Below are 21,295 nucleotides of genomic sequence, written 5' to 3'. Positions count from 1 at the left end.
AGATCCCTTGTTGAAATTGCTTTAGCCAGCCAAGAGGTGGCTATTGTCTCAATTTCAAAGCAGCTTTGAGCCGTTCAAGTGGCTGGTGAATAGCACTTTCTCTTTGTTTGCCTCAAAGTTCTAAAGAGTTCTCCATAGGTCCTGCTCTGTACAGATTGTTCAAAGATCTGTTGGAAGTGCATATAATAGGATAAATAAATTGAGGGCATTCCTTTTCAGTACCTCACCTGCATGGCTGTCTGGCCTCTGGAAGATGCTGGGAAAGCAAGTCAGGATGGCCGAGTGGTCTAAGGCGCTGCGTTCAGGTCGCAGTCTCCTCTGGAGGCGTGGGTTCAAATCCCACTTCTGACAGTCCTGTGTTTACTCTAATTTTTTTCTTGAGAAATATGATCATTTCCCTCGCAGTGGCTTATAGGATTGTCTTCTTGGAAGAGTGCAGTGAGTTTTTTTCTTGCTCTAGCCACTATTGGCCTAAGCTCTGTGCATTTTTTGGTTCCTAATATCTTTCTCACCCTTTAGATGAAAATGCAGCATGGGGAAAGGATGGCCGAGTGGTCTAAGGCGCTGCGTTAAGGCCGCAGTCTCTCCTGGAGGCGTGGGTTTGAATCCCACTTCTGACAAAACTTGAATTCCATTTTCTCTCTCAGTTCCTTTAGAATCTCAGCTAAAAATTGGCAATGTAAATAATATCTGAATAAGTACCAAACTTCAGTTTCAACTGCAAATGCATTTGCCCTATTCTATCTTTAACGTTAATGTAATATTCTTCTAGCACTCGTGGTGTTTTATATTTGTTTTGTGGGGTACTTTAAAAATCTTTTTTATGAAAGAAATGGGTTACATTAAGTCTTGTGATGTTTTAGGTTTCCAATAAAGAGGTTTTAAATTTTATGTCACGTCATTTTCAGATGCTTCATTCAAGAGATGTTTCCACTATAGAATGCAGAGCAAGGGCAAAAATACAAGTGATAGAGCGAGTGAGTGAGAAGGAGTGTTGTGGAAGGAGAGAATGAAACAAAGACAGAGTGAGTGAACGGCAGGGAGGCATAGAAGAGGAGTCTAGTAGTGAAGGAGACCTGCTTTTCCCTGCTCTTGACCTCCCACCCATCCCCAAACAACCACAAACATACCTTCTGTGCAAAGTTGGTATGCAGAATTTCACGCCTCAGCAAGTGAGGGTGAGTCCCAGGCCAGGGGCTAAAGAGCAAAAGAGTGCCTGTGCTCAGACTTTCCCTGCTAGGGATAGTTTATCTGGAACAAGGCCTACTCTCTTGTATCCAGCAAGGTTCTAGAAATCCTGCATGAATCTGCAAGGCACATTGGCAGCATAAATTTGCATAAACTGCCCCACCTATTGCCTTCCTACTTCCTGTGCTGTAGTTGTTTGTGTAGAGAGAGAGGTCGCAGGCAAGGAAATGTTGTGAGTCGGATACAGGACCCTAAATAGCTGGTGAGAGGTATGTGGTGTTCTAAAAGCATGAAAACTGTATACCTGTGAAATAAAGTGCTTTCGTATGTGTTCTTCTGTGTTTATTGTCCTGTGCATAAAGTTGCACCTTGTGTTTGAAGGTTTAAATTATTTCAGGCTTGCATGGAGGTAGACGTTTCTGAGTAACTTTTATTCATTTCTTAAAAGCCTATACTGTCAGGATGGCCGAGAGGTCTAAGGCGCTGTGTTTAGGCCACAGTCTCCTTTGGAGGCGTGGGTTCGAATCCCACTTCTGACATGCCTTTTGGAGATTTAATCTCCTTTATCAGGTTAACATCTGATGGAAGTTGCATCTGTTGGTCTTCACTTGGCACGTTATTCCGTTCTCCTCTTGTCAAGAGAGATGGGGTTTCTCATATATTTAGGTTCTATAACGTCTTGCTGACAAAGCGCAATCCTTACCAAATGAGCAGAGGACCCATGTAAGAGGTCATCTGGAAGAGTCATGCTCTTGTATGCCCTGGCCAGACGGGCCCTGCAAATTTGGAAGAATGCCATGCATCTGGTAGACAACTGGACTCCAGCACACTTACAGCAATTTCCTTAGGGCTTTGATCAGGGGCTGCTTAAATTTGCATACTCCACCCTATGTTGTGACTTTGAGATCCCTTGTTGAAATTGCTTTAGCCAGCCAAGAGGTGGCTATTGTCTCAATTTCAAAGCAGCTTTGAGCCGTTCAAGTGGCTGGTGAAAAGCACTTTCTCTTTGTTCGCCTCAAAGTTCTAAAGAGTTCTCCATAGGTCCTGCTCTGTACAGATTGTTCAAAGATCTGTTGGAAGTGCATATAATAGGATAAATAAATTGAGGGCATTCCTTTTCAGTACCTCACCTGCATTGCTGTCTGGCCTCTGGAAGATGCTGGGAAAGCAAGTCAGGATGGCCGAGTGGTCTAAGGCGCTGCGTTCAGGTCGCAGTCTCCTCTGGAGGCGTGGGTTCAAATCCCACTTCTGACAGTCCTCTGTTTACTCTAATTTTTTTCTTGAGAAATATGATCATTTCCCTCGCAGTGGCTTATAGGATTGTCTTCTTGGAAGAGTGCAGTGAGTTTTTTTCTTGCTCTAGCCACTATTGGCCTAAGCTCTGTGCATTTTTTGGTTCCTAATATCTTTCTCACCCTTTAGATGAAAATGCAGCATGGGGTCAGGATGGCCGAGTGGTCTAAGGTGCTGCATTAAGGCCGCAGTCTCTCCTGGAGGCGTGGGTTCGAATCCCACTTCTGACAAAACTTGAATTCCATTTTCTCTCTCAGTTCCTTTAGAATCTCAGCTAAAAATTGGCAATGTAAATAATATCTGAATAAGTACCAAACTTCAGTTTCAACTGCAAATGCATTTGCCCTATTCTATCTTTAACGTTAATGTAATATTCTTCTAGCACTCGTGGTGTTTTATATTTGTTTTGTGGGGTACTTTAAAAATCTTTTTTATGAAAGAAATGGGTTACATTAAGTCTTGTGATGTTTTAGGTTTCCAATAAGGAGGTTTTAAATTTTATGTCACGTCATTTTCAGATGCTTCATTCAAGAGATGTTTCCACTATAGAATGCAGAGCAAGGGCAAAAATACAAGTGATAGAGCGAGTGAGTGAGAAGGAGTGTTGTGGAAGGAGAGAATGAAACAAAGACAGAGTGAGTGAACGGCAGGGAGGCATAGAAGAGTAGTCTAGTAGTGAAGGAGACCTGCTTTTCCCTGCTCTTGACCTCCCACCCATCCCCAAACAACCACAAACATACCTTCTGTGCAAAGTTGGTATGCAGAATTTCATGCCTCAGCAAGTGAGGGTGAGTCCCAGGCCAGGGGCTAAAGAGCAAAAGAGTGCCTGTGCTCAGACTTTCCCTGCTAGGGATAGTTTATCTGGAACAAGGCCTACTCTCTTGTATCCAGCAAGGATCTAGAAATCCTGCATGAATCTGCAAGGCACATTGGCAGCATAAATTTGCATAAACTGCCCCACCTATTGCCTTCCTACTTCCTGTGCTGTAGTTGTTTGTGTAGAGAGAGAGGTCGCAGGCAAGGAAATGTTGTGAGTCGGATACAGGACCCTAAATAGCTGGTGAGAGGTATGTGGTGTTCTAAAAGCATGAAAACTGTATACCTGTGAAATAAAGTGCTTTCGTATGTGTTCTTCTGTGTTTATTGTCCTGTGCATAAAGTTGCACCTTGTGTTTGAAGGTTTAAATTATTTCAGGCTTGCATGGAGGTAGACGTTTCTGAGTAACTTTTATTCATTTCTTAAAAGCCTATACTGTCAGGATGGCCGAGAGGTCTAAGGCGCTGTGTGTAGGCCACAGTCTCCTTTGGAGGCGTGGGTTCGAATCCCACTTCTGACATGCCTTTTGGAGATTTAATCTCCTTTATCAGGTTAACATCTGATGGAAGTTGCATCTGTTGGTCTTCACTTGGCACGTTATTCCGTTCTCCTCTTGTCAAGAGAGATGGGGTTTCTCATATATTTAGGTTCTATAACGTCTTGCTAACAAAGCGCAATCCTTACCAAATGAGCATAGGACCCATGTAAGAGGTCATCTGGAATAGTCATGCTCTTGTATGCACTGGCCAGACGGGCCCTGCAAATTTGGAAGAATGCCATGCATCTGGTAGACAACTGGACTCCAGCACACTTACAGCAATTTCCTTAGGGCTTTGATCAGGGGCTGCTTAAATTTGCATACTCCACCCTATGTTGTGACTTTGAGATCCCTTGTTGAAATTGCTTTAGCCAGCCAAGAGGTGGCTATTGTCTCAATTTCAAAGCAGCTTTGAGCCGTTCAAGTGGCTGGTGAATAGCACTTTCTCTTTGTTCGCCTCAAAGTTCTAAAGAGTTCTCCATAGGTCCTGCTCTGTACAGATTGTTCAAAGATCTGTTGGAAGTGCTTATAATAGGATAAATAAATTGAGGGCATTCCTTTTCAGTACCTCACCTGCATGGCTGTCTGGCCTCTGGAAGATGCTGGGAAAGCAAGTCAGGATGGCCGAGTGGTCTAAGGCGCTGCGTTCAGGTCGCAGTCTCCTCTGGAGGCGTGGGTTCAAATCCCACTTCTGACAGTCCTGTGTTTACTCTAATTTTTTTCTTGAGAAATATGATCATTTCCCTCGCAGTGGCTTATAGGATTGTCTTCTTGGAAGAGTGCAGTGAGTTTTTTTCTTGCTCTAGCCACTATTGGCCTAAGCTCTGTGCATTTTTTGGTTCCTAATATCTTTCTCACCCTTTAGATGAAAAAGCAGCATGGGGTCAGGATGGCCGAGTGGTCTAAGGCGCTGCGTTAAGGCCGCAGTCTCTCCTGGAGGCGTGGGTTCGAATCCCACTTCTGACAATACTTGAATTCCATTTTCTCTCTCAGTTCCTTTAGAATCTCAGCTAAAAATTGGCAATGTAAATAATATCTGAATAAGTACCAAACTTCAGTTTCAACTGCAAATGCATTTGCCCTATTCTATCTTTAACGTTAATGTAATATTCTTCTAGCACTCGTGGTGTTTTATATTTCTTTTGTGGGGTACTTTAAAAATCTTTTTTATGAAAGAAATGGGTTACATTAAGTCTTGTGATGTTTTAGGTTTCCAATAAGGAGGTTTTAAATTTTATGTCACGTCATTTTCAGATGCTTCATTCAAGAGATGTTTCCACTATAAAATGCAGAGCAAGGGCAAAAATACAAGTGATAGAGCGAGTGAGTGAGAAGGAGTGTTGTGGAAGGAGAGAATGAAACAAAGACAGAGTGAGTGAATGGCAGGGAGGCATAGAAGAGGAGTCTAGTAGTGAAGGAGACCTGCTTTTCCCTGCTCTTGACTTCCCACCCATCCCCAAACAACCACAAACATACCTTCTGTGCAAAGTTGGTATGCAGAATTTCACGCCTCAGCAAGTGAGGGTGAGTCCCAGGCCAGGGGCTAAAGAGCAAAAGAGTGCCTGTGCTCAGACTTTCCCTGCTAGGGATAGTTTATCTGGAACAAGGCCTACTCTCTTGTATCCAGCAAGGATCTAGAAATCCTGCATGAATCTGCAAGGCACATTGGCAGCATAAATTTGCATAAACTGCCCCACCTATTGCCTTCCTACTTCCTGTGCTGTAGTTGTTTGTGTAGAGAGAGAGGTTGCAGGCAAGGAAATGTTGTGAGTCGGATACAGGACCCTAAATAGCTGGTGAGAGGTATGTGGTGTTCTAAAAGCATGAAAACTGTATACCTGTGAAATGAAGTGCTTTCGTATGTGTTCTTCTGTGTTTATTGTCCTGTGCATAAAGTTGCACCTTGTGTTTGAATGTTTAAATTATTTCAGGCTTGCATGGAGGTAGACGTTTCTGAGTAACTTTTATTCATTTCTTAAAAGCCTATACTGTCAGGATGGCCGAGAGGTCTAAGGTGCTGTGTTTAGGCCACAGTCTCCTTTGGAGGCGTGGGTTCGAATTCCACTTCTGACATTCCTTTTGGAGATTTAATCTCCTTTATCAGGTTAACATCTGATGGAAGTTGCATCTGTTGGTCTTCACCTGGCACGTTATTCCGTTCTCCTCTTGTCAAGAGAGATGGGGTTTCTCATATATTTAGGTTCTATAACGTCTTGCTGACAAAGCGCAATCCTTACCAAATGAGCATAGGACCCATGTAAGAGGTCATCTGGAAGAGTCATGCTCTTGTATGCCCTGGCCAGACGGGCCCTGCAAATTTGGAAGAATGGCATGCATCTGGTAGACAACTGGACTCCAGCACACTTACAGCAATTTCCTTAGGGCTTTGATCAGGGGCTGCTTAAATTTGCATACTCCACCCTATGTTGTGACTTTGAGATCCCTTGTTGAAATTGCTTTAGCCAGCCAAGAGGTGGCTATTGTCTCAATTTCAAAGCAGCTTTGAGCCGTTCAAGTGGCTGGTGAATAGCACTTTCTCTTTGTTCGCCTCAAAGTTCTAAAGAGTTCTCCATAGGTCCTGCTCTGTACAGATTGTTCAAAGATCTGTTGGAAGTGCATATAATAGGATAAATAAATTGAGGGCATTCCTTTTCAGTACCTCACCTGCATGGCTGTCTGGCCTCTGGAAGATGCTGGGAAAGCAAGTCAGGATGGCCGAGTGGTCTAAGGCGCTGCGTTCAGGTCGCAGTCTCCTCTGGAGGCGTGGGTTCAAATCCCACTTCTGACAGTCCTGTGTTTACTATAATTATTTTCTTGAGAAATATGATCATTTCCCTCGCAGTGGCTTATAGGATTGTCTTCTTGGAAGAGTGCAGTGAGTTTTTTTCTTGCTCTAGCCACTATTGGCCTCAGCTCTGTGCATTTTTTGGTTCCTAATATCTTTCTCACCCTTTAGATGAAAAAGCAGCATGGGGTCAGGATGGCCGAGTGGTCTAAGGCGCTGCGTTAAGGCCGCAGTCTCTCCTGGAGGCGTGGGTTCGAATCCCACTTCTGACAAAACTTGAATTCCATTTTCTCTCTCAGTTCCTTTAGAATCTCAGCTAAAAATTGGCAATGTAAATAATATCTGAATAAGTACCAAACTTCAGTTTCAACTGCAAATGCATTTGCCCTATTCTATCTTTAACGTTAATGTAATATTCTTCTAGCACTCGTGGTGTTTTATATTTGTTTTGTGGGGTACTTTAAAAATCTTTTTTATGAAAGAAATGGGTTACATTAAGTCTTGTGATGTTTTAGGTTTCCAATAAGGAGGTTTTAAATTTTATGTCACGTCATTTTCAGATGCATCATTCAAGAGATGTTTCCACTATAGAATGCAGAGCAAGGGCAAAAATACAAGTGATAGAGCGAGTGAGTGAGAAGGAGTGTTGTGGAAGGAGAGAATGAAACAAAGACAGAGTGAGTGAACGGCAGGGAGGCATAGAAGAGGAGTCTAGTAGTGAAGGAGACCTGCTTTTCCCTGCTCTTGACCTCCCACCCATCCCCAAACAACCACAAACATACCTTCTGTGCAAAGTTGGTATGCAGAATTTCACGCCTCAGCAAGTGAGGGTGAGTCCCAGGCCAGGGGCTAAAGAGCAAAAGAGTGCCTGTGCTCAGACTTTCCCTGCTAGGGATAGTTTATCTGGAACAAGGCCTACTCTCTTGTATCCAGCAAGGATCTAGAAATCCTGCATGAATCTGCAAGGCACATTGGCAGCATAAATTTGCATAAACTGCCCCACCTATTGCCGTCCTACTTCCTGTGCTGTAGTTGTTTGTGTAGAGAGAGAGGTCGCAGGCAAGGAAATGTTGTGAGTCGGATACAGGACCCTAAATAGCTGGTGAGAGGTATGTGGTGTTCTAAAAGCATGAAAACTGTATACCTGTGAAATAAAGTGCTTTCGTATGTGTTCTTCTGTGTTTATTGTCCTGTGCATAAAGTTGCACCTTGTGTTTGAAGGTTTAAATTATTTCAGGCTTGCATGGAGGTAGACGTTTCTGAGTAACTTTTATTCATTTCTTAAAAGCCTATACTGTCAGGATGGCCGAGAGGTCTAAGGCGCTGTGTTTAGGCCACAGTCTCCTTTGGAGGCGTTGGTTCGAATCCCACTTCTGACATGCCTTTTGGAGATTTAATCTCCTTTATCAGGTTAACATCTGATGGAAGTTGCATCTGTTGGTCTTCACTTGGCACGTTATTCCGTTCTCCTCTTGTCAAGAGAGATGGGGTTTCTCATATATTTAGGTTCTATAACGTCTTGCTGACAAAGCGCAATCCTTACCAAATGAGCATAGGACCCATGTAAGAGGTCATCTGGAAGAGTCATGCTCTTGTATGCCCTGGCCAGACGGGCCCAGCAAATTTGGAAGAATGCCATTCATCTGGTAGACAACTGGACTCCAGCACACTTACAGCAATTTCCTCAGGGCTTTGATCAGGGGCTGCTTAAATTTGCATACTCCACCCTATGTTGTGACTTTGAGATCCCTTGTTGAAATTGCTTTAGCCAGCCAAGAGGTGGCTATTGTCTCAATTTCAAAGCAGCTTTGAGCCGTTCAAGTGGCTGGTGAATAGCACTTTCTCTTTGTTCGCCTCAAAGTTCTAAAGAGTTCTCCATAGGTCCTGCTCTGTACAGATTGTTCAAAGATCTGTTGGAAGTGCATATAATAGGATAAATAAATTGAGGGCATTCCTTTTCAGTACCTCACCTGCATGGCTGTCTGGCCTCTGGAAGATGGTGGGAAAGCAAGTCAGGATGGCCGAGTGGTCTAAGGCGCTGTGTTCAGGTCGCAGCCTCTCTGGAGGCGTGGGTTCAAATCCCACTTCTGACAGTCCTCTGTTTACTCTAATTTTTTTCTAGAGAAATATGATCATTTCCCTCGCAGTGGCTTATAGGATTGTCTTCTTGGAAGAGTGCAGTGAGTTTTATTCTTGCTCTAGCCACTATTGGCCTAAGCTCTGTGCATTTTTTGGTTCCTAATATCTTTCTCACCCTTTAGATGAAAATGCAGCATGGGGTCAGGATGGCCGAGTGGTCTAAGGCGCTGCGTTAAGGCCGCAGTCTCTCCTGGAGGCGTGGGTTCGAATCCCACTTCTGACAAAACTTGAATTCCATTTTCTCTCTCAGTTCCTTTAGAATCTCAGCTAAAAATTGGCAATGTAAATAATATCTGAATAAGTACCAAACTTCAGTTTCAACTGCAAATGCATTTGCCCTATTCTATCTTTAACGTTAATGTAATATTCTTCTAGCACTCGTGGTGTTTTATATTTGTTTTGCGGGGTACTTTAAAAATCTTTTTTATGAAAGAAATGGGTTACATTAAGTCTTGTGATGTTTTAGGTTTCCAATAAAGAGGTTTTAAATTTTATGTCACGTCATTTTCAGATGCTTCATTCAAGAGATGTTTCCACTATAGAATGCAGAGCAAGGGCAAAAATACAAGTGATAGAGCGAGTGAGTGAGAAGGAGTGTTGTGGAAGGAGAGAATGAAACAAAGACAGAGTGAGTGAACGGCAGGGAGGCATAGAAGAGGAGTCTAGTAGTGAAGGAGACCTGGTTTTCCCTGCTCTTGACCTCCCACCCATCCCCAAACAACCACAAACATACCTTCTGTGCAAAGTTGGTATGCAGAATTTCACGCCTCAGCAAGTGAGGGTGAGTCCCAGGCCAGGGGCTAAAGAGCAAAAGAGTGCCTGTGCTCAGACTTTCCCTGCTAGGGATAGTTTATCTGGAACAAGGCCTACTCTCTTGTATCCAGCAAGGTTCTAGAAATCCTGCATGAATCTGCAAGGCACATTGGCAGCATAAATTTGCATAAACTGCCCCACCTATTGCCTTCCTACTTCCTGTGCTGTAGTTGTTTGTGTAGAGAGAGAGGTCGCAGGCAAGGAAATGTTGTGAGTCGGATACAGGACCCTAAATAGCTGGTGAGAGGTATGTGGTGTTCTAAAAGCATGAAAACTGTATACCTGCGAAATAAAGTGCTTTCGTATGTGTTCTTCTGTGTTTATTGTCCTGTGCATAAAGTTGCACCTTGTGTTTGAAGGTTTAAATTATTTCAGGCTTGCATGGAGGTAGACGTTTCTGAGTAACTTTTATTCATTTCTTAAAAGCCTATACTGTCAGGATGGCCGAGAGGTCTAAGGCGCTGTGTTTAGGCCACAGTCTCCTTTGGAGGCGTGGGTTCGAATCCCACTTCTGACATGCCTTTTGGAGATTTAATCTCCTTTATCAGGTTAACATCTGATGGAAGTTGCATCTGTTGGTCTTCACTTGGCACGTTATTCCGTTCTCCTCTTGTCAAGAGAGATGGGGTTTCTCATATATTTAGGTTCTATAACGTCTTGCTGACAAAGCGCAATCCTTACCAAATGAGCATAGGACCCATGTAAGAGGTCATCTGGAAGAGTCATGCTCTTGTATGCCCTGGCCAGACGGGCCCTGCAAATTTGGAAGAATGCCATGCATCTGGTAGACAACTGGACTCCAGCACACTTACAGCAATTTCCTTAGGGCTTTGATCAGGGGCTGCTTAAATTTGCATACTCCACCCTATGTTGTGACTTTGAGATCCCTTGTTGAAATTGCTTTAGCCAGCCAAGAGGTGGCTATTGTCTCAATTTCAAAGCAGCTTTGAGCCGTTCAAGTGGCTGGTGAATAGCACTTTCTCTTTGTTCGCCTCAAAGTTCTAAAGAGTTCTCCATAGGTCCTGCTCTGTACAGATTGTTCAAAGATCTGTTGGAAGTGCATATGCTAGGATAAATAAATTGAGGGCATTCCTTTTCAGTACCTCACCTGCATGGCTGTCTGGCCTCTGGAAGATGCTGGGAAAGCAAGTCAGGATGGCCGAGTGGTCTAAGGCGCTGCGTTCAGGTCGCAGTCTCCTCTGGAGGCGTGGGTTCAAATCCCACTTCTGACAGTCTTTTGTTTACTCTAATTTTTTTCTTGAGAAATATGATCATTTCCCTCGCAGTGGCTTATAGGATTGTCTTCTTGGAAGAGTGCAGTGAGTTTTTTTCTTGCTCTAGCCACTATTGGCCTAAGCTCTGTGCATTTTTTGGTTCCTAATATCTTTCTCACCCTTTAGATGAAAATGCAGCATGGGGTCAGGATGGCCGAGTGGTCTAAGGTGCTGCATTAAGGCCGCAGTCTCTCCTGGAGGCGTGGGTTCGAATCCCACTTCTGACAAAACTTGAATTCCATTTTCTCTCTCAGTTCCTTTAGAATCTCAGCTAAAAATTGGCAATGTAAATAATATCTGAATAAGTACCAAACTTCAGTTTCAACTGCAAATGCATTTGCCCTATTCTATCTTTAACGTTAATGTAATATTCTTCTAGCACTCGTGGTGTTTTATATTTGTTTTGTGGGGTACTTTAAAAATCTTTTTTATGAAAGAAATGGGTTACATTAAGTCTTGTGATGTTTTAGGTTTCCAATACGGAGGTTTTAAATTTTATGTCACGTCATTTTCAGATGCTTCATTCAAGAGATGTTTCCACTATAGAATGCAGAGCAAGGGCAAAAATACAAGTGATAGAGCGAGTGAGTGAGAAGGAGTGTTGTGGAAGGAGAGAATGAAACAAAGACAGAGTGAGTGAATGGCAGGGAGGCATAGAAGAGGAGTCTAGAAGTGAAGGAGACCTGCTTTTCCCTGCTCTTGACCTCCCACCCATTCGCAAACAACCACAAACATACCTTTTGTGCAAAGTTGGTATGCAGAATTTCACGCCTCAGCAAGTGAGGGTGAGTCCCAGGCCAGGGGCTAAAGAGCAAAAGAGTGCCTGTGCTCAGACTTTCCCTGCTAGGGATAGTTTATCTGGAACAAGGCCTACTCTCTTGTATCCAGCAAGGATCTAGAAATCCTGCATGAATCTGCAAGGCACATTGGCAGCATAAATTTGCATAAACTGCCCCACCTATTGCCTTCCTACTTCCTGTGCTGTAGTTGTTTGTGTAGAGAGAGAGGTCGCAGGCAAGGAAATGTTGTGAGTCGGATACAGGACCCTAAATAGCTGGTGAGAGGTATGTGGTGTTCTAAAAGCATGAAAACTGTATACCTGTGAAATAAAGTGCTTTCGTATGTGTTCTTCTGTGTTTATTGTCCTGTGCATAAAGTTGCACCTTGTGTTTGAAGGTTTAAATTATTTCAGGCTTGCATGGAGGTAGACGTTTCTGAGTAACTTTTATTCATTTCTTAAAAGCCTATACTGTCAGGATGGCCGAGAGGTCTAAGGTGCTGTGTTTAGGCCACAGTCTCCTTTGGAGGCGTGGGTTCGAATTCCACTTCTGACATTCCTTTTGGAGATTTAATCTCCTTTATCAGGTTAACATCTGATGGAAGTTGCATCTGTTGGTCTTCACCTGGCACGTTATTCCGTTCTCCTCTTGTCAAGAGAGATGGGGTTTCTCATATATTTAGGTTCTATAACGTCTTGCTGACAAAGCGCAATCCTTACCAAATGAGCATAGGACCCATGTAAGAGGTCATCTGGAAGAGTCATGCTCTTGTATGCCCTGTCCAGATGGGCCCTGCAAATTTGGAAGAATGGCATGCATCTGGTAGACAACTGGACTCCAGCACACTTACAGCAATTTCCTTAGGGCTTTGATCAGGGGCTGCTTAAATTTGCATACTCCACCCTATGTTGTGACTTTGAGATCCCTTGTTGAAATTGCTTTAGCCAGCCAAGAGGTGGCTATTGTCTCAATTTCAAAGCAGCTTTGAGCCGTTCAAGTGGCTGGTGAATAGCACTTTCTCTTTGTTCGCCTCAAAGTTCTAAAGAGTTCTCCATAGGTCCTGCTCTGTACAGATTGTTCAAAGATCTGTTGGAAGTGCATATAATAGGATAAATAAATTGAGGGCATTCCTTTTCAGTACCTCACCTGCATGGCTGTCTGGGCTCTGGAAGATGCTGGGAAAGCAAGTCAGGATGGCCGAGTGGTCTAAGGCGCTGCGTTCAGGTCGCAGTCTCCTCTGGAGGCGTGGGTTCAAATCCCACTTCTGACAGTCCTGTGTTTACTCTAATTATTTTCTTGAGAAATATGATCATTTCCCTCGCAGTGGCTTATAGGATTGTCTTCTTGGAAGAGTGCAGTGAGTTTTTTTCTTGCTCTAGCCACTATTGGCCTCAGCTCTGTGCATTTTTTGGTTCCTAATATCTTTCTCACCCTTTAGATGAAAAAGCAGCATGGGGTCAGGATGGCCGAGTGGTCTAAGGCGCTGCGTTAAGGCCGCAGTCTCTCCTGGAGGCGTGGGTTCGAATCCCACTTCTGACAAAACTTGAATTCCATTTTCTCTCTCAGTTCCTTTAGAATCTCAGCTAAAAATTGGCAATGTAAATAATATCTGAATAAGTACCAAACTTCAGTTTCAACTGCAAATGCATTTGCCCTATTCTATCTTTAACGTTAATGTAATATTCTTCTAGCACTCGTGGTGTTTTATATTTGTTTTGTGGGGTACTTTAAAAATCTTTTTTATGAAAGAAATGGGTTACATTAAGTCTTGTGATGTTTTAGGTTTCCAATAAGGAGGTTTTAAATTTTATGTCACGTCATTTTCAGATGCTTCATTCAAGAGATGTTTCCACTATAGAATGCAGAGCAAGGGCAAAAATACAAGTGATAGAGCGAGTGAGTGAGAAGGAGTGTTGTGGAAGGAGAGAATGAAACAAAGACAGAGTGAGTGAACGGCAGGGAGGCATAGAAGAGGAGTCTAGTAGTGAAGGAGACCTGCTTTTCCCTGCTCTTGACCTCCCACCCATCCCCAAACAACCACAAACATACCTTCTGTGCAAAGTTGGTATGCAGAATTTCACGCCTCAGCAAGTGAGGGTGAGTCCCAGGCCAGGGGCTAAAGAGCAAAAGAGTGCCTGTGCTCAGACTTTCCCTGCTAGGGATAGTTTATCTGGAACAAGGCCTACTCTCTTGTATCCAGCAAGGATCTAGAAATCCTGCATGAATCTGCAAGGCACATTGGCAGCATAAATTTGCATAAACTGCCCCACCTATTGCCGTCCTACTTCCTGTGCTGTAGTTGTTTGTGTAGAGAGAGAGGTCGCAGGCAAGGAAATGTTGTGAGTCGGATACAGGACCCTAAATAGCTGGTGAGAGGTATGTGGTGTTCTAAAAGCATGAAAACTGTATACCTGTGAAATAAAGTGCTTTCGTATGTGTTCTTCTGTGTTTATTGTCCTGTGCATAAAGTTGCACCTTGTGTTTGAAGGTTTAAATTATTTCAGGCTTGCATGGAGGTAGACGTTTCTGAGTAACTTTTATTCATTTCTTAAAAGCCTATACTGTCAGGATGGCCGAGAGGTCTAAGGCGCTGTGTTTAGGCCACAGTCTCCTTTGGAGGCGTGGGTTCGAATCCCACTTCTGACATGCCTTTTGGAGATTTAATCTCCTTTATCAGGTTAACATCTGATGGAAGTTGCATCTGTTGGTCTTCACTTGGCACGTTATTCCGTTCTCCTCTTGTCAAGAGAGATGGGGTTTCTCATATATTTAGGTTCTATAACGTCTTGCTGACAAAGCGCAATCCTTACCAAATGAGCATAGGACCCATGTAAGAGGTCATCTGGAAGAGTCATGCTCTTGTATGCCCTGGCCAGACGGGCCCAGCAAATTTGGAAGAATGCCATTCATCTGGTAGACAACTGGACTCCAGCACACTTACAGCAATTTCCTCAGGGCTTTGATTAGGGGCTGCTTAAATTTGCATACTCCACCCTATGTTGTGACTTTGAGATCCCTTGTTGAAATTGCTTTAGCCAGCCAAGAGGTGGCTATTGTCTCAATTTCAAAGCAGCTTTGAGCCGTTCAAGTGGCTGGTGAATAGCACTTTCTCTTTGTTCGCCTCAAAGTTCTAAAGAGTTCTCCATAGGTCCTGCTCTGTACAGATTGTTCAAAGATCTGTTGGAAGTGCATATAATAGGATAAATAAATTGAGGGCATTCCTTTTCAGTACCTCACCTGCATGGCTGTCTGGCCTCTGGAAGATGGTGGGAAAGCAAGTCAGGATGGCCGAGTGGTCTAAGGCGCTGTGTTCAGGTTGCAGCCTCTCTGGAGGCGTGGGTTCAAATCCCACTTCTGACAGTCCTCTGTTTACTCTAATTTTTTTCTAGAGAAATATGATCATTTCCCTCGCAGTGGCTTATAGGATTGTCTTCTTGGAAGAGTGCAGTGAGTTTTATTCTTGCTCTAGCCACTATTGGCCTAAGCTCTGTGCATTTTTTGGTTCCTAATATCTTTCTCACCCTTTAGATGAAAATGCAGCATGGGGTCAGGATGGCCGAGTGGTCTAAGGCGCTGCGTTAAGGCCGCAGTCTCTCCTGGAGGCGTGGGTTCGAATCCCACTTCTGACAAAACTTGAATTCCATTTTCTCTCTCAGTTCCTTTAGAATCTCAGCTAAAAATTGCCAATGTAAATAATATCTGAATAAGTACCAAACTTCAGTTTCAACTGCAAATGCATTTGCCCTATTCTATCTTTAACGTTAATGTAATATTCTTCTAGCACTCGTGGTGTTTTATATTTGTTTTGTGGGGTACTTTAAAAATCTTTTTTATGAAAGAAATGGGTTACATTAAGTCTTGTGATGTTTTAGGTTTCCAATAAGGAGGTTTTAAATTTTATGTCACGTCATTTTCAGATGCTTCATTCAAGAGATGTTTCCACTATAGAATGCAGAGCAAGGGCAAAAATACAAGTGATAGAGCGAATGAGTGAGAAGGAGTGTTGTGGAAGGAGAGAATGAAACAAAGACAGAGTGAGTGAACGGCAGGGAGGCATAGAAGAGTAGTCTAGTAGTGAAGGAGACCTGCTTTTCCCTGCTCTTGACCTCCCACCCATCCCCAAACAACCACAAACATACCTTCTGTGCAAAGTTGGTATGCAGAATTTCATGCCTCAGCAAGTGAGGGTGAGTCCCAGGCCAGGGGCTAAAGAGCAAAAGAGTGCCTGTGCTCAGACTTTCCCTGCTAGGGATAGTTTATCTGGAACAAGGCCTACTCTCTTGTATCCAGCAAGGATCTAGAAATCCTGCATGAATCTGCAAGGCACATTGGCAGCATAAATTTGCATAAACTGCCCCACCTATTGCCTTCCTACTTCCTGTGCTGTAGTTGTTTGTGTAGAGAGAGAGGTCGCAGGCAAGGAAATGTTGTGAGTCGGATACAGGACCCTAAATAGCTGGTGAGAGGTATGTGGTGTTCTAAAAGCATGAAAACTGTATACCTGTGAAATAAAGTGCTTTCGTATGTGTTCTTCTGTGTTTATTGTCCTGTGCATAAAGTTGCACCTTGTGTTTGAAGGTTTAAATTATTTCAGGCTTGCATGGAGGTAGACGTTTCTGAGTAACTTTTATTCATTTATTAAAAGCCTATACTGTCAGGATGGCCGAGAGGTCTAAGGCGCTGTGTTTAGGCCACAGTCTCCTTTGGAGGCGTGGGTTCGAATCCCACTTCTGAAATGCCTTTTGGAGATTTAATCTCCTTTATCAGGTTAACATCTGATGGAAGTTGCATCTGTTGGTCTTCACTTGGCACGTTATTCCGTTCTCCTCTTGTCAAGAGAGATGGGGTTTCTCATATATTTAGGTTCTATAACGTCTTGCTGACAAAGCGCAATCCTTACCAAATGAGCATAGGACCCATGTAAGAGGTCATCTGGAAGAGTCATGCTCTTGTATGCCCTGGCCAGACGGGCCCTGTAAATTTGGAAGAATGCCATTCATCTGGTAGACAACTGGACTCCAGCACACTTACAGCAATCTCCTCAGGGCTTTGATCAGGGGCTGCTTAAATTTGCATACTCCACCCTATGTTGTGACTTTGAGATCCCTTGTTGAAATTGCTTTAGCCAGCCAAGAGGTGGCTATTGTCTCAATTTCAAAGCAGCTTTGAGCCGTTCAAGTGGCTGGTGAATAGCACTTTCTCTTTGTTTGCCTCAAAGTTCTAAAGAGTTCTCCATAGGTCCTGCTCTGTACAGATTGTTCAAAGATCTGTTGGAAGTGCATATAATAGGATAAATAAATTGAGGGCATTCCTTTTCAGTACCTCACCTGCATGGCTGTCTGGCCTCTGGAAGATGCTGGGAAAGCAAGTCAGGATGGCCGAGTGGTCTACGGCGCTGCGTTCAGGTCGCAGTCTCCTCTGGAGGCGTGGGTTCAAATCCCACTTCTGACAGTCCTGTGTTTACTCTAATTTTTTTCTTGAGAAATATGATCATTTCCCTCGCAGTGGCTTATAGGATTGTCTTCTTGGAAGAGTGCAGTGAGTTTTTTTCTTGCTCTAGCCACTATTGGCCTAAGCTCTGTGCATTTTTTGGTTCCTAATATCTTTCTCACCCTTTAGATGAAAAAGCACCATGGGGTCAGGATGGCCGAGTGGTCTAAGGCGCTGCGTTAAGGCCGCAGTCTCTCCTGGAGGCGTGGGTTCGAATCCCACTTCTGACAAAACTTGAATTCCATTTTTTCTCTCAGTTCCTTTAGAATCTCAGCTAAAAATTGGCAATGTAAATAATATCTGAATAAGTACCAAACTTCAGTTTCAACTGCAAATGCATTTGCCCTATTCTATCTTTAACGTTAATGTAATATTTTTCTAGCACTCGTGGTGTTTTATATTTGTTTTGTGGGGTACTTTAAAAATCTTTTTTATGAAAGAAATGGGTTACATTAAGTCTTGTGATGTTTTAGGTTTACAATAAGGAGGTTTTAAATTTTATGTCACGTCATTTTCAGATGCTTCATTCAAGAGATGTTTCCACTATAGAATGCAGAGCAAGGGCAAAAATACAAGTGATAGAGCGAGTGAGTGAGAAGGAGTGTTGTGGAAGGAGAGAATGAAACAAAGACAGAGTGAGTGAATGGCAGGGAGGCATAGAAGAGGAGTCTAGTAGTGCAGGAGACCTGCTTTTCCCTGCTCTTGACCTCCCACCCATCCCCAAACAACCACAAACATACCTTCTGTGCAAAGTTGGTATGCAGATTTTCACGCCTCAGCAAGTGAGGGTGAGTCCCAGGCCAGGGGCTAAAGAGCAAAAGAGTGCCTGTGCTCAGACTTTCCCTACTAGGGATAGTTTATCTGGAACAAGGCCTACTCTCTTGTATCCAGCAAGGATCTAGAAATCCTGCATGAATCTGCAAGGCACATTGGCAGCATAAATTTGCATAAACTGCCCCACCTATTGCCTTCCTACTTCCTGTGCTGTAGTTGTTTGTGTAGAGAGAGAGGTCGCAGGCAAGGAAATGTTGTGAGTCGGATACAGGACCCTAAATAGCTGGTGAGAGGTATGTGGTGTTCCAAAAGCATGAAAACTGTATACCTGTGAAATAAAGTGCTTTTGTATGTGTTCTTCTGTGTTCATTGTCCTGTGCATAAAGTTGCACCTTGTGTTTGAAGGTTTAAATTATTTCAGGCTTGCATGGAGGTAGACGTTTCTGAGTAACTTTTATTCATTTCTTAAAAGCCTATACTGTCAGGATGGCCGAGAGGTCTAAGGCGCTGTGTTTAGACCACAGTCTCCTTTGGAGGCGTGGGTTCGAATCCCACTTCTGACATGCCTTTTGGAGATTTAATCTCCTTTATCAGGTTAACATCTGATGGAAGTTGCATCTGTTGGTCTTCACTTCGCACGTTATTCCGTTCTCCTCTTGTCAAGAGAGATGGGGTTTCTCATATATTTAGGTTCTATAACGTCTTGCTGACAAAGCGCAATCCTTACCAAATGAGCATAGGACCCATGTAAGAGGTCATCTGGAAGAGTCATGCTCTTGTATGCACTGGCCAGACGGGCCCTGCAAATTTGGAAGAATGCCATGCATCTGGTAGACAACTGGACTCCAGCACACTTACAGCAATTTCCTTAGGGCTTTGATCAGGGGCTGCTTAAATTTGCATACTCCACCCTATGTTGTGACTTTGAGATCCCTTGTTGAAATTGCTTTAGCCAGCCAAGAGGTGGCTATTGTCTCAATTTCAAAGCAGCTTTGAGCCGTTCAAGTGGCTGGTGAATAGCACTTTCTCTTTGTTCGCCTCAAAGTTCTAAAGAGTTCTCCATAGGTCCTGCTCTGTACAGATTGTTCAAAGATCTGTTGGAAGTGCATATAATAGGATAAATAAATTGAGGGCATTCCTTTTCAGTACCTCACCTGCATGGCTGTCTGGCCTCTGGAAGATGCTGGGAAAGAAAGTCAGGATGGCCGAGTGGTCTAAGGCGCTGCGTTCAGGTCGCAGTCTCCTCTGGAGGCGTGGGTTCAAATCCCACTTCTGACAGTCCTGTGTTTACTCTAATTATTTTCTTGAGAAATATGATCATTTCCCTCGCAGTGGCTTATAGGATTGTCTTCTTGGAAGAGTGCAGTGAGTTTTTTTCTTGCTCTAGCCACTATTGGCCTCAGCTCTGTGCATTTTTTGGTTCCTAATATCTTTCTCACCCTTTAGATGAAAAAGCAGCATGGGGTCAGGATGGCCGAGTGGTCTAAGGCGCTGCGTTAAGGCCGCAGTCTCTCCTGGAGGCGTAGGTTCGAATCCCACTTCTGACAAAACTTGAATTCCATTTTCTCTCTCAGTTCCTTTAGAATCTCAGCTAAAAATTGGCAATGTAAATAATATCTGAATAAGTACCAAACTTCAGTTTCAACTGCAAATGCATTTGCCCTATTCTATCTTTAACGTTAATGTAATATTCTTCTAGCACTCGTGGTGTTTTATATTTGTTTTGTGGGGTACTTTAAAAATCTTTTTTATGAAAGAAATGGGTTACATTAAGTCTTGTGATGTTTTAGGTTTCCAATAAGGAGGTTTTAAATTTTATGTCACGTCATTTTCAGATGCTTCATTCAAGAGATGTTTCCACTATAGAATGCAGAGCAAGGGCAAAAATACAAGTGATAGAGCGAGTGAGTGAGAAGGAGTGTTGTGGAAGGAGAGAATGAAACAAAGACAGAGTGAGTGAATGGCAGGGAGGCATAGAAGAGGAGTCTAGTAGTGAAGGAGACCTGCTTTTCCCTGCTCTTGACCTCCCACCCATCCCCAAACAACCACAAACATACCTTCTGTGCAAAGTTGGTATGCAGAATTTAACGCCTCAGCAAGTGAGGGTGAGTCCCAGGCCAGGGGCTAAAGAGCAAAAGAGTGCCTGTGCTCAGACTTTCCCTGCTAGGGATAGTTTATCTGGAACAAGGCCTACTCTCTTGTATCCAGCAAGGATCTAGAAATCCTGCATGAATCTGCAAGGCACATTGGCAGCATAAATTTGCATAAACTGCCCCACCTATTGCCTTCCTACTTCCTGTGCTGTAGTTGTTTGTGTAGAGAGAGAGGTCGCAGGCAAGGAAATGTTGTGAGTCGGATACAGGACCCTAAATAGCTGGTGAGAGGTATGTGGTGTTCTAAAAGCATGAAAACTGTATACCTGTGAAATAAAGTGCTTTCGTATGTGTTCTTCTGTGTTTATTGTCCTGTGCATAAAGTTGCACCTTGTGTTTGAAGGTTTAAATTATTTCAGGCTTGCATGGAGGTAGACGTTTCTGAGTAACTTTTATTCATTTATTAAAAGCCTATACTGTCAGGATGGCCGAGAGGTCTAAGGCGCTGTGTTTAGGCCACAGTCTCCTTTGGAGGCGTGGGTTCGAATCCCACTTCTGACATGCCTTTTGGAGATTTAATCTCCTTTATCAGGTTAACATCTGATGGAAGTTGCATCCGTTGGTCTTCACTTGGCACGTTATTCCGTTCTCCTCTTGTCAAGAGAGATGGGGTTTCTCATATATTTAGGTTCTATAACGTCTTGCTGACAAAGCGCAATCCTTACCAAATGAGCATAGGACCCATGTAAGAGGTCATCTGGAAGAGTCATGCTCTTGTATGCCCTGGCCAGACGGGCCCTGTAAATTTGGAAGAATGCCATTCATCTGGTAGACAACTGGACTCCAGCACACTTACAGCAATCTCCTCAGGGCTTTGATCAGGGGCTGCTTAAATTTGCATACTCCACCCTATGTTGTGACTTTGAGATCCCTTGTTGAAATTGCTTTAGCCAGCCAAGAGGTGGCTATTGTCTCAATTTCAAAGCAGCTTTGAGCCGTTCAAGTGGCTGGTGAATAGCACTTTCTCTTTCTTTGCCTCAAAGTTCTAAAGAGTTCTCCATAGGTCCTGCTCTGTACAGATTGTTCAAAGATCTGTTGGAAGTGCATATAATAGGATAAATAAATTGAGGGCATTCCTTTTCAGTACCTCACCTGCATGGCTGTCTGGCCTCTGGAAGATGCTGGGAAAGCAAGTCAGGATGGCCGAGTGGTCTAAGGCGCTGCGTTCAGGTCGCAGTCTCCTCTGGAGGCGTGGGTTCAAATCCCACTTCTGACAGTCCTGTGTTTACTCTAATTTTTTTCTTGAGAAATA

The 21,295-nt window shown here is 43.5% G+C and overlaps 19 non-coding genes across 19 annotated transcripts; all 19 read left to right on the top strand.

Annotated features, from left to right (window-relative positions):
* Window positions 1–268: 268 nt before the first annotated feature.
* TRNAL-CAG (transfer RNA leucine (anticodon CAG)) lies at window positions 269–351 on the top strand. Its single transcript has one exon. It is a non-coding gene; the product is annotated as a tRNA-Leu (tRNA).
* A 1,293-nt stretch (window positions 352–1,644) lies between these two features.
* TRNAL-UAG (transfer RNA leucine (anticodon UAG)) lies at window positions 1,645–1,727 on the top strand. The gene has a single exon. It is a non-coding gene; the product is annotated as a tRNA-Leu (tRNA).
* A 632-nt stretch (window positions 1,728–2,359) lies between these two features.
* TRNAL-CAG (transfer RNA leucine (anticodon CAG)) lies at window positions 2,360–2,442 on the top strand. Its single transcript has one exon. It is a non-coding gene; the product is annotated as a tRNA-Leu (tRNA).
* Window positions 2,443–4,450: 2,008 nt separating this feature from the next.
* On the top strand, window positions 4,451–4,533 carry TRNAL-CAG (transfer RNA leucine (anticodon CAG)). Its single transcript has one exon. It is a non-coding gene; the product is annotated as a tRNA-Leu (tRNA).
* A 186-nt stretch (window positions 4,534–4,719) lies between these two features.
* TRNAL-AAG (transfer RNA leucine (anticodon AAG)) lies at window positions 4,720–4,802 on the top strand. Its single transcript has one exon. It is a non-coding gene; the product is annotated as a tRNA-Leu (tRNA).
* A 1,739-nt stretch (window positions 4,803–6,541) lies between these two features.
* TRNAL-CAG (transfer RNA leucine (anticodon CAG)) lies at window positions 6,542–6,624 on the top strand. The gene has a single exon. It is a non-coding gene; the product is annotated as a tRNA-Leu (tRNA).
* A 186-nt stretch (window positions 6,625–6,810) lies between these two features.
* TRNAL-AAG (transfer RNA leucine (anticodon AAG)) lies at window positions 6,811–6,893 on the top strand. Its single transcript has one exon. It is a non-coding gene; the product is annotated as a tRNA-Leu (tRNA).
* A 2,007-nt stretch (window positions 6,894–8,900) lies between these two features.
* On the top strand, window positions 8,901–8,983 carry TRNAL-AAG (transfer RNA leucine (anticodon AAG)). The gene has a single exon. It is a non-coding gene; the product is annotated as a tRNA-Leu (tRNA).
* A 1,024-nt stretch (window positions 8,984–10,007) lies between these two features.
* On the top strand, window positions 10,008–10,090 carry TRNAL-UAG (transfer RNA leucine (anticodon UAG)). The gene has a single exon. It is a non-coding gene; the product is annotated as a tRNA-Leu (tRNA).
* A 632-nt stretch (window positions 10,091–10,722) lies between these two features.
* On the top strand, window positions 10,723–10,805 carry TRNAL-CAG (transfer RNA leucine (anticodon CAG)). The gene has a single exon. It is a non-coding gene; the product is annotated as a tRNA-Leu (tRNA).
* A 2,008-nt stretch (window positions 10,806–12,813) lies between these two features.
* TRNAL-CAG (transfer RNA leucine (anticodon CAG)) lies at window positions 12,814–12,896 on the top strand. The gene has a single exon. It is a non-coding gene; the product is annotated as a tRNA-Leu (tRNA).
* Window positions 12,897–13,082: 186 nt separating this feature from the next.
* TRNAL-AAG (transfer RNA leucine (anticodon AAG)) lies at window positions 13,083–13,165 on the top strand. Its single transcript has one exon. It is a non-coding gene; the product is annotated as a tRNA-Leu (tRNA).
* Window positions 13,166–14,189: 1,024 nt separating this feature from the next.
* On the top strand, window positions 14,190–14,272 carry TRNAL-UAG (transfer RNA leucine (anticodon UAG)). The gene has a single exon. It is a non-coding gene; the product is annotated as a tRNA-Leu (tRNA).
* A 900-nt stretch (window positions 14,273–15,172) lies between these two features.
* TRNAL-AAG (transfer RNA leucine (anticodon AAG)) lies at window positions 15,173–15,255 on the top strand. The gene has a single exon. It is a non-coding gene; the product is annotated as a tRNA-Leu (tRNA).
* Window positions 15,256–17,263: 2,008 nt separating this feature from the next.
* On the top strand, window positions 17,264–17,346 carry TRNAL-AAG (transfer RNA leucine (anticodon AAG)). Its single transcript has one exon. It is a non-coding gene; the product is annotated as a tRNA-Leu (tRNA).
* Window positions 17,347–18,370: 1,024 nt separating this feature from the next.
* On the top strand, window positions 18,371–18,453 carry TRNAL-UAG (transfer RNA leucine (anticodon UAG)). Its single transcript has one exon. It is a non-coding gene; the product is annotated as a tRNA-Leu (tRNA).
* A 632-nt stretch (window positions 18,454–19,085) lies between these two features.
* Window positions 19,086–19,168, top strand: TRNAL-CAG (transfer RNA leucine (anticodon CAG)). Its single transcript has one exon. It is a non-coding gene; the product is annotated as a tRNA-Leu (tRNA).
* Window positions 19,169–20,461: 1,293 nt separating this feature from the next.
* Window positions 20,462–20,544, top strand: TRNAL-UAG (transfer RNA leucine (anticodon UAG)). Its single transcript has one exon. It is a non-coding gene; the product is annotated as a tRNA-Leu (tRNA).
* Window positions 20,545–21,176: 632 nt separating this feature from the next.
* TRNAL-CAG (transfer RNA leucine (anticodon CAG)) lies at window positions 21,177–21,259 on the top strand. Its single transcript has one exon. It is a non-coding gene; the product is annotated as a tRNA-Leu (tRNA).
* Window positions 21,260–21,295: the final 36 nt, after the last annotated feature.

The sequence above is a fragment of the Triturus cristatus genome, chromosome 6 (genome assembly GCF_964204655.1).
Source record: "Triturus cristatus chromosome 6, aTriCri1.1, whole genome shotgun sequence".
NCBI classification, from domain to species: Eukaryota; Metazoa; Chordata; class Amphibia; order Caudata; family Salamandridae; genus Triturus; species Triturus cristatus.
Note: the sequence above shows the minus strand (reverse complement) of the source record. Positions and strands in the feature narration are given on the sequence as shown.